Genomic DNA, 16057 nt, shown 5'->3' on the forward strand with positions numbered 1-16057 from the left:
ATAGTGTCTATTTCCATTACTCTCCTATCGCTTTACATACAACCTTAGCCTCTGTTCATTAGTTTCCTGTATTGTATGTATTATCATGGCATTCTTTTTCAAAAACTTTCATATCATACTTAGTATTTCTTGTATTTATAACATAGAAATCACTGTGTTCTATTCTCATTACAGGAATATAACTTGGAACTTTTTAACAGACACAGACAACCATCTAATTTCTCAAGGAAGTACCTACAACCTGCTTTCATTATATAAATTACAACTGGGTTACATTATATAAAAACTGTTAAGTATTGTACAGCATTATCATTATTTCAACACAGTAACCAGCATAAAGTTAACTACGTTAACAACAATTTCACTTTTGAATTTAGAGTAATACCCAAGGTTTCGAGATGTAAAGTCAGAACTGACGCCAAGTTAAACCAACTTAAAGGAGGGCTTTATAGTAGAGAAATGGTTTTGAAAGAAACAAAACAAATGGAAAAAATTCCTACAATAGATTTTTGCGGGTTAGGTTAAGTAAAATTTTGAAATCAAATCGCCTGAAATTATATAACAAAAATCAGACTATATATCAGTTTAATGAGATCAGTGTTACTGTAAGGACACGAGTCATATCATGACAATGAAACAATCTCCAACAGATTAAGTTGATTTGAGAATAAAGTCCTCAGTAGGATATTCGAAGTTAAATGGCAGGATAGGATTAGAAATGAAACAGATTACTCAATCACCATATATAGATAAGGTCATGTAGAGGGAGGGGTAGATGAAGATGGTTTGGTCATGCTCTTCACACTCCAAGAGAGATTAGTTCGCCAAATGTTTAACTTGGTTCCACAAGGCACTAGAAGAGTTAGAAGACCAAGAAATACATAGCTGAGGACTATGAAGCGTGAAGTAGGATATGGCAAATGGAGAAGTATTGAATTAAAAGCTCAAGATAGAGACGACTGGCGAAATCTAACCGAGGCCCTTTGCGTCAATAGGCGTAACAGATGATAACGATATAGTTGCGTCTTATGAAGTGTTGTATTTCAAAGTTTTTATATAATGAAAGCAGGTTATGGGTACTTTTTCGAGAAATTAGATGGTTGTCTGTGAGAATAGATCAGAATGATTTCTGTTATAAATACAGGAAATATAAAGTATGATATGAAAGTTTTTGAAAAAGAATGCCACGATAATATATACGATATAGGAAACTAATGAACAGAAGCTGAGCGAGAATATTAAAAAACAAGTTGTATGTAAAGCAATGAGAGAGTTATGGAAATAGACACTATGAAAGATGGAAATTGTTATGAAAATTGAGGAAGCGATGTTTCGATATTGAATCTGAGATGAGAAAGAGAAAGAGGTCGGTAATGATTAAGAGAACTGAAAATCCAATTATAACATAATGAACCTGAATTTGACCAGAAAAATATGTAAACCACCATCAAGGTTGTCAAGAAATATATGTGGTTAAGATACCTAGGCTTACAGATGGTGCCAAGATGTGTGCTGAATCAAGTAATATTTACCAAGAGATTCTAGATGAAATAACAGCAAATGAGCAAGTAAATCAACCTGATGGGACAGTAAGACAGGTCTTAGAAGAGGCATCTCTGTTACACTGGACTTCAAGGCTGGAAGCGAGAAGGCAATACAGAAAAGTAGCAGGAACATGAAAGTAGTTTTCTGTCCCCAGGATCCTATTATATTATGTCCAAGTAGTGCAGAAACACAGGCTGCTGTATTGAGAAAAATTGAACGCATTTTGGTAGAGGTGGTATTATGGTTTGCTATGGCTTATATTTCACACTAGGATGTGCAGGTATCATATGTGAGTGGCACAATTGTATGTTTAAAATGATCCAATGATAGATATGAACATATGAAAATGTCTGGACTGTGGCGATGATTGAACGTGAGACCTGCACATGTTAGTGTGAAATATAAGCCATAGCAAACCATAACACCACCCCTACCAAAAAAGGCATGTACATTAAAATTTCGTCAGTTGAGGAATTAGAAATTTAGAATAAGTTCACTGGATTGAGTATTGTATACATCAAGTGGCTTCATTTAGTTAAATATGTAGCTATGTTTTTTAGCAATACAGTATTTTTACTATAAAAAGTGGAGGTTAATATGTTTTCAGAAAATAGTACTGTACGAAAGTCAATTTCAAAATTATTACTGATGGTAAAAGTGTATGAAAGTGATTATGTAAGTGGGTAACTATGAAAACAAAGTAAAAGTATGATTGCTTCTGATCCCTATAACTTCATATCCTGCCATATATGAGGCCTAATATGGGTATTACTCATTGGGCTCTGATTCAACTGTGTCCAGAATTAAAGTGTGACTGAGCTTAGATTTTACAGTTTGGAAATGTGAAATAAATAATGTGGCATGGAAGAGAAATTGAAGGCTTTGAGCAATGAACTAAGGAGGGGAGAAAATAAGAATGAAACATTGAGGAAGGAAAACAAAGGAGGTTAGTGAAAGGGATAAAAAACAGAAGGGGTTCCCTGAAAACCTCAAAGGAAATAAAGAAAGAAAGGATTGCATACATCATTAAGCTAACCTGAAGAATTGAATGTGCAGAAAAAGAAGACGGACATCGACTCTTGCAATAGCGTCATGAAATGTGAATGCAAGGACAAGAAAAATTTTCATTCAAAGTGCAAGACTGTGAGAAAAGTACAATATAAAAGCAAATATGAGACTGTACTCATCAATGGATATGAGTAAGGATAAGAAAGCAGACAGAATGGGCAAGTCGAGAGTAACAATATACAGAAATAATGTTGACTGCAGCAAGAGCTTATGGCTTTCTCTATTTATGTTGTTACTGTGGTTATGTCCATTACATATTTCATGGCTTCTACAATGATACCAAAGTATTGTTTGAAAGGAGCAAGATATGTGGAGATGCAATAAGATTATGGGTGCGAGAACTATGCAGTTTCTTTTTCTTTTTTTTGAGGGAAGTTCGTTGTTTTTTTAAAGGCTATCATAAGCGTGATTGAGCAGAGGTATGAATTTGCGAAAAAGGTCGAGTGATCAGGTGAGAAGATTGATACAGTATGAGAATAAGATAGAAGGAAGAGTTTGAAGAAGGAATTGGGGAAAATGATTGGAGATGTATCTATATGGCAAAGACTCGAGACAGGGAATGAGGATGTAAGGAACAAGAGACTTGAGACTAGTATTATGAGCAGGATAGTATGGGAAGCATTAGGAAAACCTTATACAACATGCATAATGAACTAATTGAACGATGAGGAATAAGGAATCTGATAGACCGAAGGCTCTTGCCCAACAAATTAAGGTAATGGAAAAATAGGAAAACATGAAACACAAGTATCAATGATGCAAATGCATTAAAAAACAAAAGTGGAACACTCACCATGGATAACGTTCTAACTTGGTTAACTCCGCCACTCATCAGCCTGTAAAGTAAATACAAAGGTAAATACAAAGCCAATGCAGTAATCATACAATATATTATTTCTATACTTACCAACATACATCTTAAAATTCCATTACGCTATTGCAAGTCAGACAGAGTTCCAAAGTGATGGATGTTTATGCATTTTATGTTCATCAATTTATAATTATTTCCTTCCTGATTTTCTATCCTTTCTATTATGTAGAAAAATTTCTTGATTTATGAAGAGAAAAGTTGAAACAATTATACATTTAACCATCTATAGTTGAGAAAGTGGTACAAACCCCTTACTCAGAGAAGCACTTAATAGTTATCACATGTTTCACATACAAACCACTGCTTTAAGAGCTTTGGATTAAGTCCATGAAGGGTAAGCAGGAAAAATTCTGCCCTATGTTTCAGAGGTCAAAGTAAAGTTTGTGCATTTACAATAGTGACATACGAGAAAATGAGATTTTGTGCCGAGAAAACTTTGACCAAAATTATCGCAGATACACCCAGCAAGGGAGGCCTGGTGAAAGCATTGTAGATGCTAGTTTCATACAAGGGAAAAATAATGAAATTAGAAGCAGCTAACAGTTAAGGAACAAAGCTATGATTTGCGAGGGATGAAGGATGAAAAAATGTAAAGGGGGAACATTATTCAAAATAATAAAAGGAGAAAAAAGGTCAAAATGAAGAATACAGAGAAAAATACCAAAGCAAATATTGCAGCTCTGTACTTGATGTGAAAGGGATGTTGGGTAAAGAATACAGTACTGCATAAATTTGTTTTCAACTGAAGTGGTGAATAATGGGGGGCAAATATTCGTGACCTGCCATAAACTTTCTGATATGGAAACGTACAGACCTTGGTAAACAAAATTAGCCAAGCAATATTAACAGACCCTATATAAGAAATTTTTCAAGTTGTGTCAATTTTTCAATATGAAAAGAATTTAACAATATTGTATATTGCACAGATAAAATTATCAACTTTCACAGAGTTGTCCGAACCATTTGTTTTGCAAACTAAAATATAATGCGTCTAATACGTCGTCTTCTCAAATTCATCAGATCAATTCTATATATTGCAATGTCTTCAAGGGATTTGTCTAACTTCTCAGAAGTACCTAAAACCACAAAATAGTTAAATACGCTAACTAAAAGTGTTAACGTATATCATGCAGAACTTTTATGAGAATGAGAGAGAGAGAGAGAGAGAGAGAGAGAGAGAGAGAGAGAGAGAGAGAGAGAGAGAGAGAGAGAGAGAGAGAATCCTAGCTATAAAGATCTATATGTGATACTCACTATACTGTACAATTAGTTTGACTTCAAGTTAGCCAGCCCTTTGCCCTTCAGCAAAGATTGGCCTGAATCTTCACAAGAACAGGATTGACAATATCAAATTTTAAAGTATTATTCTTGTCAATCCGACCTTTAGTTCACATTATACCATTCACGTCCAAAAACAAATTGAACTGCCTAACTAAAGGTGGAACTTCCACTGAAGAATCTCTATTCTTCAGATAAGATAATTCAAGAGGAAAAGCTTCCTCTTGCATCAACCATAGAAGGTAATTAAAAGCTGCCTCAACAGGGTCAGCTTGAATTTTCCTAAACTTATGTACAACAGTAAATACCTTAGAAACTACACTTATAAGTCTAGAAAAACTAGAAAAATTACTAATATTTACAAGAGGTTCCTTTTTAGGGAACATTACAGGAGAAATTAAGTCACCTTTCATATTATCAGGAATACAACCCAAAAGACCCTTAGGCCACTCGTCAGGAGAATTCAACCAAGAAGGCCCTTTGATCCAAAGACTGAAATTTTCAAGAAAGTGCTTACTAGCACAAAGTTTAGTTAGTAAATCAGCCTGATTGCTAGACGAAGGAATATAAGCTAATGAAACTCTACAAAATCTATCAGAAATCCTATCTAACAGACTAGAAATTTCCTTCAACCTATTATTTACAAATGTGTTTCTCTTAGGAGCCCTATTAGTTAGAATCCAACTAAGAACTACTTGGCTATCTATAAAAAGGGTTATGCTTTCAATTTCAGCACAATTTAATAGATTACTTTCAAAAATGGTGTCAAAACACTTCAAAGCTAATTGAGCAGCCAAAAGTTCTAAAGTAGGGAGAGTCTTCTCCTTAATAGGGCTAACCTTGGTTTTGGTAAATATCAGGGAACTATGATCACCTTGCACAGCATACATAGAAGCATCGGCAAACAAAAACAGCTTAACAGGAGCATCAGTTTTATAAGTTTGTCTAGAAAAGGAAGTTTGACTAACTTCACTGTAAGAACTACAAAATTTACTCCATAGTTTAGAAATTTCAGCACTAGCTGTTTCATCCCAGTTCGTAACTTGCTGGCACAACTTACGAATAACAAGCTTGCCCTGCAGCATTATAGGAGCAAATATTCCAATAGGATCAAAGACAGAGGACAAAGCTGACAAAATCTGACGCTTTGAGGAAGCATCCTTGTTCAATCGCTTAACCTTTAATTGTAAGGTATCTTGGTCAGAGTCATAAATATATCCTAAAATTTCCATTTCAGAAGAAGCTACCTTTTCATCTTCATCAAGAGTAGACAATAAAGCAGGAATGTTAGAACCCCACTCCCGTAAAGGCAACCCCCCTGAATTCATAATTTTCTTAATAGAATTGATAATAAATGGCATCTGGGCTCCCTGATTAGAAGAGAGCACTAAGTTATCCATATAAAATTTGTCTCTAATCAGAGAAGCTACTTCATTCCCTCTATAGCTAGACAAATGATGTTGAATAATATAATTCAATATAAAGGGAAAACTTACAAATCCAAAAATTATAGTATTATATCTATAAGCAACAAACTTCCCATTTATCTTTCTAAAGAAACAAAATCTATTTCGATCTGCCTCTAAAGATAACCTAACTTGGAGAAAAGCCTTGACTATATCAGCTACAACTACATAATCATTATTCCTCAAATACAAAACCAAAGACAAGTTGTTCATCAAATCAATACCAGGGAAAGCGGCTTCATTTAATGAAGGAGCTTTTCCCACCTTTAAACTACAGTTAAATACAGGACGGATTTTAGTAGTGGCATTTTCATCATTTCTGATGACAGGACGATGAGGAATGAATATTTGACCTGCGGCTCTATTTTTAACAGGCTCAATAATGCCAAGCTCCTCCTGTCTATCAAAAACTTCCTCATATTTAGAGGATATATTCTGGTCTTCTAATTTAGAATAAAGCCGTTCAGCAACTGCCAAAGAAATCTTTAAATTGTTTGGGACTTTTTCCATGGTAACTGGATGTGATAATGTCCTTCATGAAAAGAAATTGATTTAGCAAATTCAGCAACTTGTTGGTCTTCATAAGGAAGGGAATTTTCATCTTTAATCCCAATCGATTCTAAATTATAGAAATTGTCGAGTCCATACTCTACACAAGATTCAGGAAAGATATCATTCAATGGATCGAACTTATAGCCTACTGGATTGACTGCAAAATTCACTAATAGCTTCTGTTTTCCAAGTTGCTTAGGAGGAACAAATTCCAGAAGTCTATTCTTATCAGGCTTAGAAGTCTGTTTACTCTCCAAATTAAGGGAAGAATTATAAAAAACTCTAGATTCTCTGTTACATTCAGGTACATATTTAATTTCCTTATTAGGAATAAACCTAACAGATTTAGCTTTACCATTACCTCTTGGTCTATTTTCCAAGATTTTATTACTATCAATTTTAGGACAAGACTCTACCTTTCTTACAGGTTTACAAGGTTCATAAGAATCAATTCTCTTACAAAAAAGCTTCCTTTGTGAAGGATGAACAAAATTGACTACTGTACAAAATGGAATAACCCCATTGGCCAACTTAATTACTCTAACCTTAATATTAAACAACTCTACAGAGTCTAAATCTAACTGATTAAATTCCTGAAGGATATCTAATATATTTACAATTTCAGAATTCCTCCCTGGGTAATTATTACATACAGAATAACCAGCAGATTCCATATTTTTAACTACAGAAGGCAACATAGGAATTTGTATGGAAAGATTAAAATTTTCCAATGCAAAAAACAGACAACTAGTCTTTTTCCCACAAGGCATTGTTAAATCAGCTACCAAGTGAAATCCATCACTAACTCTAGCTGGCAACCCAAAAGAAGAAACTAACCTAGATAAAGGAGCACCACAATAATCTTCTAATCTGCTATCAACAATTTGTTTATTAATAACACTAAACTGGGCTCCAGTGTCTAATAGAAAACAACATTTAAAAGATTTCCTACCCCTACCAACTTTGAGGGTAATAAAGGGAACAAATATTTCAGACCCTGATTGACAACTTAATAATTTTTTACCAAGATCCTTACTAGCATGAGGCCACATTGCTCCATGATGTTCAGATTTATTACAAAAAAACATTTATAAGGTAACAATGATTTATATCCCGGACATTCCGAGGCCCCATGCCTATCACTCAAGCATTTAAAGCATAAAGTTAGTTCTTCAGCTCTATTCTTCCAAGATTGCAAAGTATCAAACCTAGTACATCTAGAAGAATTATGACCAATTTCTTTACAAAATTTACATCTACGAAAAGATAAAGGTTTACTGGTAAATTGAACTTTATTAGAGTCATTACTAGCAGAAGATCTATTACCAAACTTAGATTGCTGGAAATTACGGTCTTTACCTTCAAATTTAACTTCTTTACCTTCATGTTTAACTTTAGGTTTTGCACCAGAATTTTCATTATGACCTAAACTAAGGCGTGCAATAATACTCTGATAATTATCTAACAACTGGTTAAAATTAGGATAGGAAGATCCTGCAGTTCTAGAAAGTTCTATCAAAAAATTTCTAGGAAGCTTCCTATTTACAATTTTGCTAGTTAGCAATAGAGCAGCTGAATCAACTTCAGTCAGATCTATACCAAGTCCCTTCAAGTCAATGAATTTATTATTCAAAGATCTAACTAAAGACTCTACTTCACTAAGGGATTTTACTTCAGAAATGTTCAAAACTTCACCTATTACTTGATCAATTATGTTGTCTTGATCTAGAAAATTAAGATCTAATTGCTTAAAGCCAAATCAAAACCCTCATCATCTACTGTAATGTTTTCTACTACACTTAAAACTTCACCTAACAAATAACCCTTTAAATAAATAAACTTTTGACCACTAGTTAGGTTAGGCATACCAGCCAAAGCATTATTAAAATCCTTCTTAAAGTTAAAATAGGCAAATAGATTAGCTGCATTGTTTTCAAACTTCTGAATTTGAATAGGAGGGAGAGGCAACTTTACAATTTTACTAGAACTATTTTGAGGAGTATTCTTACCTCCAAACAAATTATCAAATTTTACTCTAAGCTCAGACAGAGTTTTCTGTACTTCATAATGATAATCTCTTGCTGCTTGCATAATACTAACTAGTTCATCTTCAGCAACAATTTCACAAATTCTCAACTATTACTAAATTAGCATCAATTTTGTGAATGAATTCTTGCAACAAATGACTATTAATTTGATCGTCCTTTAAAGAGTCAATCTTCCTAATCTCAAGAGTTATTAAACCCTTAACATAGGCTCTCTTTCTAATTAACTTTTTCATTTCAGCCTCATCCATCTTGAACAATGCTTTTAACCAATACAAAATTACCCAAGGAAAAATTAAAACTTAACTTAATCAAGTCAATGCAAAGCAAGTTATCACCACTTACTTCCTAATGAAAATACAGCATATTATGCTAATAGCAAAGCTAGGCTAATCAACAGGTTATATACATGAAAAGGCTACTAACTTAACCTAGGCTTAAATGAATACAGTATAAATTAAGACCGATACTGCTCCTTTCCTTATTAGGAATAACAGCAGCACAGGTATACAAAAAATCCTGACATTACAAAACCAATTGAGCCTAGAGAGGACAACAAAAAAAGTAAATACTTGACAATAGAACAGCTAAACTAACTTTGATTTTAGGTCTTTACTTAAACTAAAAATCAGCCATTCTCTGCGCAAACTTCAAAACAGTCCCCAATTTGCTAAAATGCACCCATGGGAGTTACCCTTGGTATCCATGATGTGTGCGCAGAGAGAGAGAGAGAGAGAGAGAGAGAGAGAGAGAGAGAGAGAGAGAGAGAGAGAGAGAGAGAGAGAGAGAGAGAATTTTCTTAAGCTATAAAACAGCAAATTTTAAGTACGTTATATTTTTCCTAGCTATACTTACGACAACATATGAAGATATCCTCATTCCAGTTTTGTTATTTTCCAGGGACTAAAGAATTGTGTGGCATTTCCTGCCTTTTGGCATCTTGGTTAAATTAAGCTCAAAACCTGTAAATGAGAAAAAACATCAACATCTCTTTCGCTTGTAAACCACAGAAGAATATCAAAACACGATCTTGCTACGATACCATTGATATAAGTACACAACTTGATTATGGTCTTTTTTAAATATATGTTCCATAAAGTACAAACAAACCACTGCCTTAAATTGCCTTTATTGGGTTTATAAAAGCTTAAATTTATAAAGCTAATATGAAATTGTAAAAAAAAATTAGGAACAAAATATATTGGATATCTGCATGTACTTTACAGCTTTCACAGAGGGACTTGGAATGTAATGCAGAGATAGGTGACAGATTACTGTGCTTTGCTGCAAAATTAAAAGGTACCTTTGCTTTACTCATTAAAATAAGAGGGTGAGAATGATGTGCTTGCATAAGAAAATAAGAACAGAGTGATAAAAAGGAAAATTGAACATTAATTCTAGATCAACCAATTGGTTAAAATAGATGGCAGTAACAGTTTTGTACTTGTTTAAGGTTAACCAAAAGAGGATTATTTTGTGTGAAAATTGCACCATAACATATAAAAGAGTTGGTAACAAATATGACCACTACCATTGTATAATGTAAGGAAGCAAATTGATGAGGAAAACTATGTTGCTTGTGGCTATGACAATACCCCATGACAAGAAAAGATGGAACTCTTTGAGGTCTTAGGGGAAAGGGTTTAATAAAAGGGTAATGTATCAGGACAATTTCCACATGTAAAGACAATGATGTGGCCCAGAGCCTTCCTTCAATTCAGAGTTGACAGAAAAACACATGTATTTGTGACATCCAAATACTGTAGTGCTTAATGAAAGAAAATCTTCTATTAAATTTAAATCATCAGTCATATTACATTAAGCGTGCAACTGCTCAATGGTTGTGAGGATCAAATGGAATGAACAATAAGTTGAAAGACTAAAAATATTTTGGACCAGGAACCTTCTAAAATGAATAATTGTACAAGACTTTTATCCAAACTGGATAAATCTTCACGTACAGTAGAGGGTAATCAGGGAAAAGTCTGCCAGGTATATAAACTTCTGCACATTTCCTATTACCAACTGAATAGTCAGCCACAAGGAAAGAGAAGTGAACCAAACCAAAAAAGTTTAACAAAAAAGAAATTGGAAAGACAATATTATCAAGAGTATATGAGCATTAGGCGAGAGTTTGGATCATACTTTGGCCTCAGAAAGTAGTTTTCCATTACTGTATTTATCTTTATTTGAATACCTTTCTTGTCTTCCTGGGGGACCACCACTACTACCTGAAGGTAAACTCACCATGTTAGATCCAATAAGTTGGATCAGTTTCTCAAGCCCTGGTAGCATGGTCTTCGCTCTGCTGGAGGCGGATTCTTGGACTCTTTTCATACCTAAAAAAAAAAAATTTGATATTAGATATATGCCATCAATTTTAAATCAGGTTCATAAAATTCATTAAAACTTCAAATCATGTGACAAAAAGCAAGATATATACTCTGTTAACTTTCAATAATATTGAAACCTATCTTTCACTCAACTTTCAATAATATTGAAACCTATCTTTCACTCAACTTTCAATAATATTGAAACCTATCTTTCAATTGTTAAGATCAGACATTTTGTGCTAGAATATTCATATTTCTTGAAATAATTTTCACTTTTGACAGGCTGTGGCTTGACATACAGGATGAAGAATCTAACGTTATAAAATATCAATTTGAAACTTTACCATATGGTGACAAAAAAAAACTACAGTGGATCCAAGGCGGAAATCCAGGGTTCCTGCCTTGAGAAGCTTCAGCTTATTCTTCCTGATCCATTCAGTATGATTTCAAAGCTTGTAATACTAGATACAATCCTAGTTGGAAAATCAAAATGCTACAAGCACAAGGGCTCCAACAGGGAAAATAGCCCAGCGAGCAAAAGCAATAAGAAACAGAATGTTGTGCTAAGTGTACCCTCTAGCACGAGAAATCTAACCCAGGACAGGAAATCAATGTTACAGAGACTGCGGCATTACCCAAGACTTAAGATTAATAGTTTGACATTTATATTTCGCTCCCTGTGAGGGATATGTTTTGTTAAGGTTTCTTCTCCTCCTGCTGTCAAATCTTCAAATCAATTCATCTCAAGTCATATCTGGGCCAAATGACTTGAAATTTGGCACAAAGCTCAAGTGCATTTTAAGTTATTTTTGATACCTTTAAAATTTTTTTTTTTTTTTTTTTTGCCATTTTCAGACAAATTTATATTTTGGTCTCCTGTGCCTTGATATCATAACCGAATGAATTGAAATTTGGTATGGAGGTGCCCTAGAAATACAGTAGGAAGTCATCAATATTTAGGCATAAGTTTGTTCAAAATGGTAAATTTTGCAATTTTTGTTCCCTTTTAGACCAAAAATATACATTTTCTCCTCCTGTGCCCATATATTTACAACAAATGGCCTGAAATTTTGTATGAGGGGACCTTGGATATATGTTCCACAAGATGTAAGTCATGATTTTTGTATACATCACTTAAAAATTATTAATTTTAGTGGTTGCATTCTTTGTTCATATACCCTGGTATTTAAACCATATGACCTGAAATTTGGTATGGAAATGCCTCTAATATATGCCCACTGGACCTTACTCAATTTTTGCTTACAACCCTTCAGAGTGATTTCTTGTAAATCTATCGGGGATCCATTTCTGGAAAAGATTAATATAAGCCAGTCCATGGTTGCATGGGGGAGTGAGATGGGAGTAAAATATGCTGTATTTGCATGGCAAATGTTGCCTTTCTAGTAACGTGCCCTTCTCTTAGAAGAGCTGCTTACCATAACTGAAAAGTCTCTTCTACCCTTACCAAGTGAAAAGTAGCCACTGAACAATTGCAATGCAGTAGTTGAAAAGCATACAGCACCGATTACAGTTTGGGCACACATCCGTCATTTTCCTTTAGCTATTTGTATTTTACTTCCCACCAACCCCCACACTAATATGGAGTTACCAACCCGTAATCAATGAGGAGCTCTTGTCATTCCTGACACTTTCACCTGTGTCTGCTTTATACGATCTTTGTCCGGATGAATGGCAGAAGCAAGGGACATTAACAATGACCTAACAGGAAAAAGCTCCAGAGACTGATCATATATACAAATGATCAGCACCAAAGCCCCTTTGCACCCAAACTAGGACCAGGGAGGACCAGGCAATGGTAGACCTGTAGGTTCCCCAAAATCTTCATCATCAGTTTACAGGGATGGTGAGGTTGCAGAGACTACGAGAAACTACTGAGCTTGAGCAGGTATCAAACACCTGTCCAGCATATTGCCAGACAGGGACGTTTTCAACCCACTAATTCCACTCTACTAACCTACTGGAAACGTTCCTGTCTGGCAATCTGCATGACTGGGGTTTGAGCCCCACTGAAACTCTATAGTTTCTTGCAGTGTCTGCCAACCTCACCTTCCTTGTGAGCTATGAATGGGGGGTTTGGGGAGTCTATAGGTCTATCTGATGAGTCATAAGCACCCCTTGCCTTGTCCTCCCTGGTCCTAAGTTGGGTGGAAAGAGGGCTTGGTAGCTGATCATATGCATGTTCTGCCAAGGCACATGCACTGTCCTTACCTCTAATATTCATGAGGAACCTTTACACATCTAAGTGCACAAGGAATGATGCAAAGGCCATGAAATACCGCTTACAGTACAGCATATGCCGTGCAATGATGGCAATGGCACATTAGGTGACGAATGTTAAACATTTGGATTTCCCAAGAGAAAAAAATATTTTTTTCACAAGAGGAAAACAACTTAGCTTAAACTTTTTGTTAAATATATTATATTTTTCAACGGGTTGTCTTGTGTTTAACACATTTCTGACCATTACTGTGGATGGAAAAATAATCGTCTTTGACCCATTTCTCCCTTTATAAAACATTCATGATTATTATTATTATTATTATTTGCTAGGCTACAATCCTAGTTGGAAAAGCAACATGCTATAAGCCCAAGGGATCCAACAGGGAAAATAGCCCAGTGAGGAAGGGAAACCAGGAAATAAGAGAAGTAATTAACAAATAGAATAAAATATTTTAAGAACATTAACAACATTAAAATAAATATTTAAATATAAACTACAAAAAACTTTAACAAAATAAGAGGTATAGAAATAAGATAGAATAGTGTACCCTCAAGCAAAAGAACTCTAACCCGAAGATAGCAGAAGACCATGGTGCAGAGGCTATGGCATTACCGAAGACTAGAGAACAATGGTTTGATTTAGGAGTGTCTTTCTCCTAGAAGCAGCTGCTTACCATAGCTAGTCTCTCTCTCTCCTAACCTTACCAAGAGGAAGGTTAATCTTGATTGAAACTTATGTTCTAAATTACTTTCTTAGACTTTGAAATAGATTATATTCAGCTAAAATAAGCTATAGGGCTACGTTTGGCAAGCATTAGGGTTAATGAAGGGTATGTTATAACTATTTTAAATTTCTCCCCCACCTTTCTTCCTCCCTTATCTTTCTTCCTCCCTCACCTTTCTTCCTCCCTCACCCTTTCTTCCTCCCCCACTTTTCTCCCCCACCTTTCTTTCTCCCCCACCTCTCTTCCTCCCACCTCTCTTTCTCCCTCACCTTTTCACCCCACCTCTCTTCCTCCCTCACCTTTCTTCCTCCCTTACCTTTCTTCCTCCCTCACCTTTCTTCCTCCCTTACCTTTCTTCCTCCCTCACCTTTCTTCCTCCCCCACCTATCTTCCCCAACCTCTTCCTCCCACCTCTCTTTCTCCCTCACCTTTTTCACCCCACCTCTCTTCCCCCCACCTTTCTTCCTCCACCACCTCTCTCTCTCTCTCTCTCTCTCTCTCTCCTCTCTCTCTCTCCTCTCTCTCTCTCTCTCTCACCTTTCTTCCTCCCCCACCTCTTCCTTCCTCATCTCTCTTCCCCCACTCCCTAACCACACGCCATCCACCGAGTAACTTTACTATAGAAATTTCTTGAATATTAACTGGTTCGAAACATTTAGGTAACTCATAAATGGCAGAGGCAAGGGACACTGACATTGCCCTATCAAGCAGGACGATGGCCTAGAGACTGATCATATACAGTATATACATATGATGGTCCAAGACCCTCTCCACCCAAGCTAGACCCAATGAGGGCCAGGGCAATGGCTGCTGATGACTCAGCAGATAGATCTATAGGCTTCCCCATAACCCCACCATCCTTAGCTCTCAAGAATGGTGAGGTTGTAACGACCAAGGAAACTAACTATTAAAAACACTTCCCATTTCTCATGACGTTTTACTGAGAGAGAGAGAGAGAGAGAGAAGAGAGAGAGAGAGAGAGAGAGAGAGAGAGAGAGAGAGAGGAGAGAGAGAGAGAGAGAGAGAATCGTTGAAAAATAGTTTTTTTATAAGTCAATGATACACCAGGATATGTGGTTGAACACCCCCCCCCCCCAACAGTACATCCCCTCATGCAATAGGCCTACTGGATATGCATTAGTTCAGTTTATTGCCTCGTTTCCTTTCCTCGCTGGGCTGTTGGTCCCTGTTGGAGCCCTTGGGATTATAGCATCCTGCTTTTCTAACTAAGGTCGTAGCTTAGCTAGTAATAATAATAATAATAATAATTATAATAAAGTGATATATGCATTCGAAATTCTCCATGCTCTTTAATATAAAAATCATTAAGAACATTTTTCTTGAATGATAATAATAATAATAATAATAATTGTCTAATATAGTTGGAAAAATACATAGTTCTTATGTGTTATACGAAACGGTGACTTTTGTATGTTGGTAGAGCTATAATGAATAACCTAACCAGACACACACTACTTCACCCATGGGGTGGGCCGCCCACCTTACTTATCCCTTACCGTGTGGGCGGGCTAAGGGGGGGGGGGGGAGGAGGTTTGGGGTTAATTACTGACTGCCCGTTACCACCCTGGGTTACAACCAAACATGGTCTACAAACTTTATATATGTAATCACTACGTACTTTTAACGCCTTATAAATATATTGTCTTCCATTAAATGACCTTTGCGCCCCTATACACATACGACAGACATTGAGTAACCTCAAGATCTGAAATTGACTAAAGAAGGAAAACATCAGAGGTATTTTTAACCACAAAACTCTGTAATAACTGGTTTGAAGCGATAGGTACAGTTTACATGTCATTTGCTATGGACGGATTGTGTGACCAGGAGAGAGAGAGAGAGAGAGTGAGAGTGAGAGAGAGAGAGGTGGAGGAAGAAAGGTGGGGTGAAGAAAGGTGGGGGAGGAAGAGGT

At 35.8% G+C, this 16057-nt stretch overlaps 1 long non-coding RNA gene across 1 annotated transcript in view; it reads right to left on the reverse strand.

Moving 5' to 3' along the window:
• Positions 1-1323: 1323 nt before the first annotated feature.
• The window catches only part of LOC137636923 (uncharacterized), a 62475-nt gene continuing 47741 nt past the window's right edge, over positions 1324-16057 (reverse strand). The window contains exons 7-10 of the long non-coding RNA XR_011043298.1: positions 11073-11164; positions 9681-9787; positions 3407-3449; positions 1324-1742 (exon numbers count right to left, since the gene is read on the reverse strand). This is a non-coding gene — a long non-coding RNA (uncharacterized lncRNA). The remainder of the gene's footprint in view (positions 1743-3406; positions 3450-9680; positions 9788-11072; positions 11165-16057) is intronic.

This window comes from Palaemon carinicauda, unplaced genomic scaffold (assembly GCF_036898095.1).
Source record: "Palaemon carinicauda isolate YSFRI2023 unplaced genomic scaffold, ASM3689809v2 scaffold445, whole genome shotgun sequence".
NCBI classification, from domain to species: domain Eukaryota; kingdom Metazoa; phylum Arthropoda; class Malacostraca; order Decapoda; family Palaemonidae; genus Palaemon; species Palaemon carinicauda.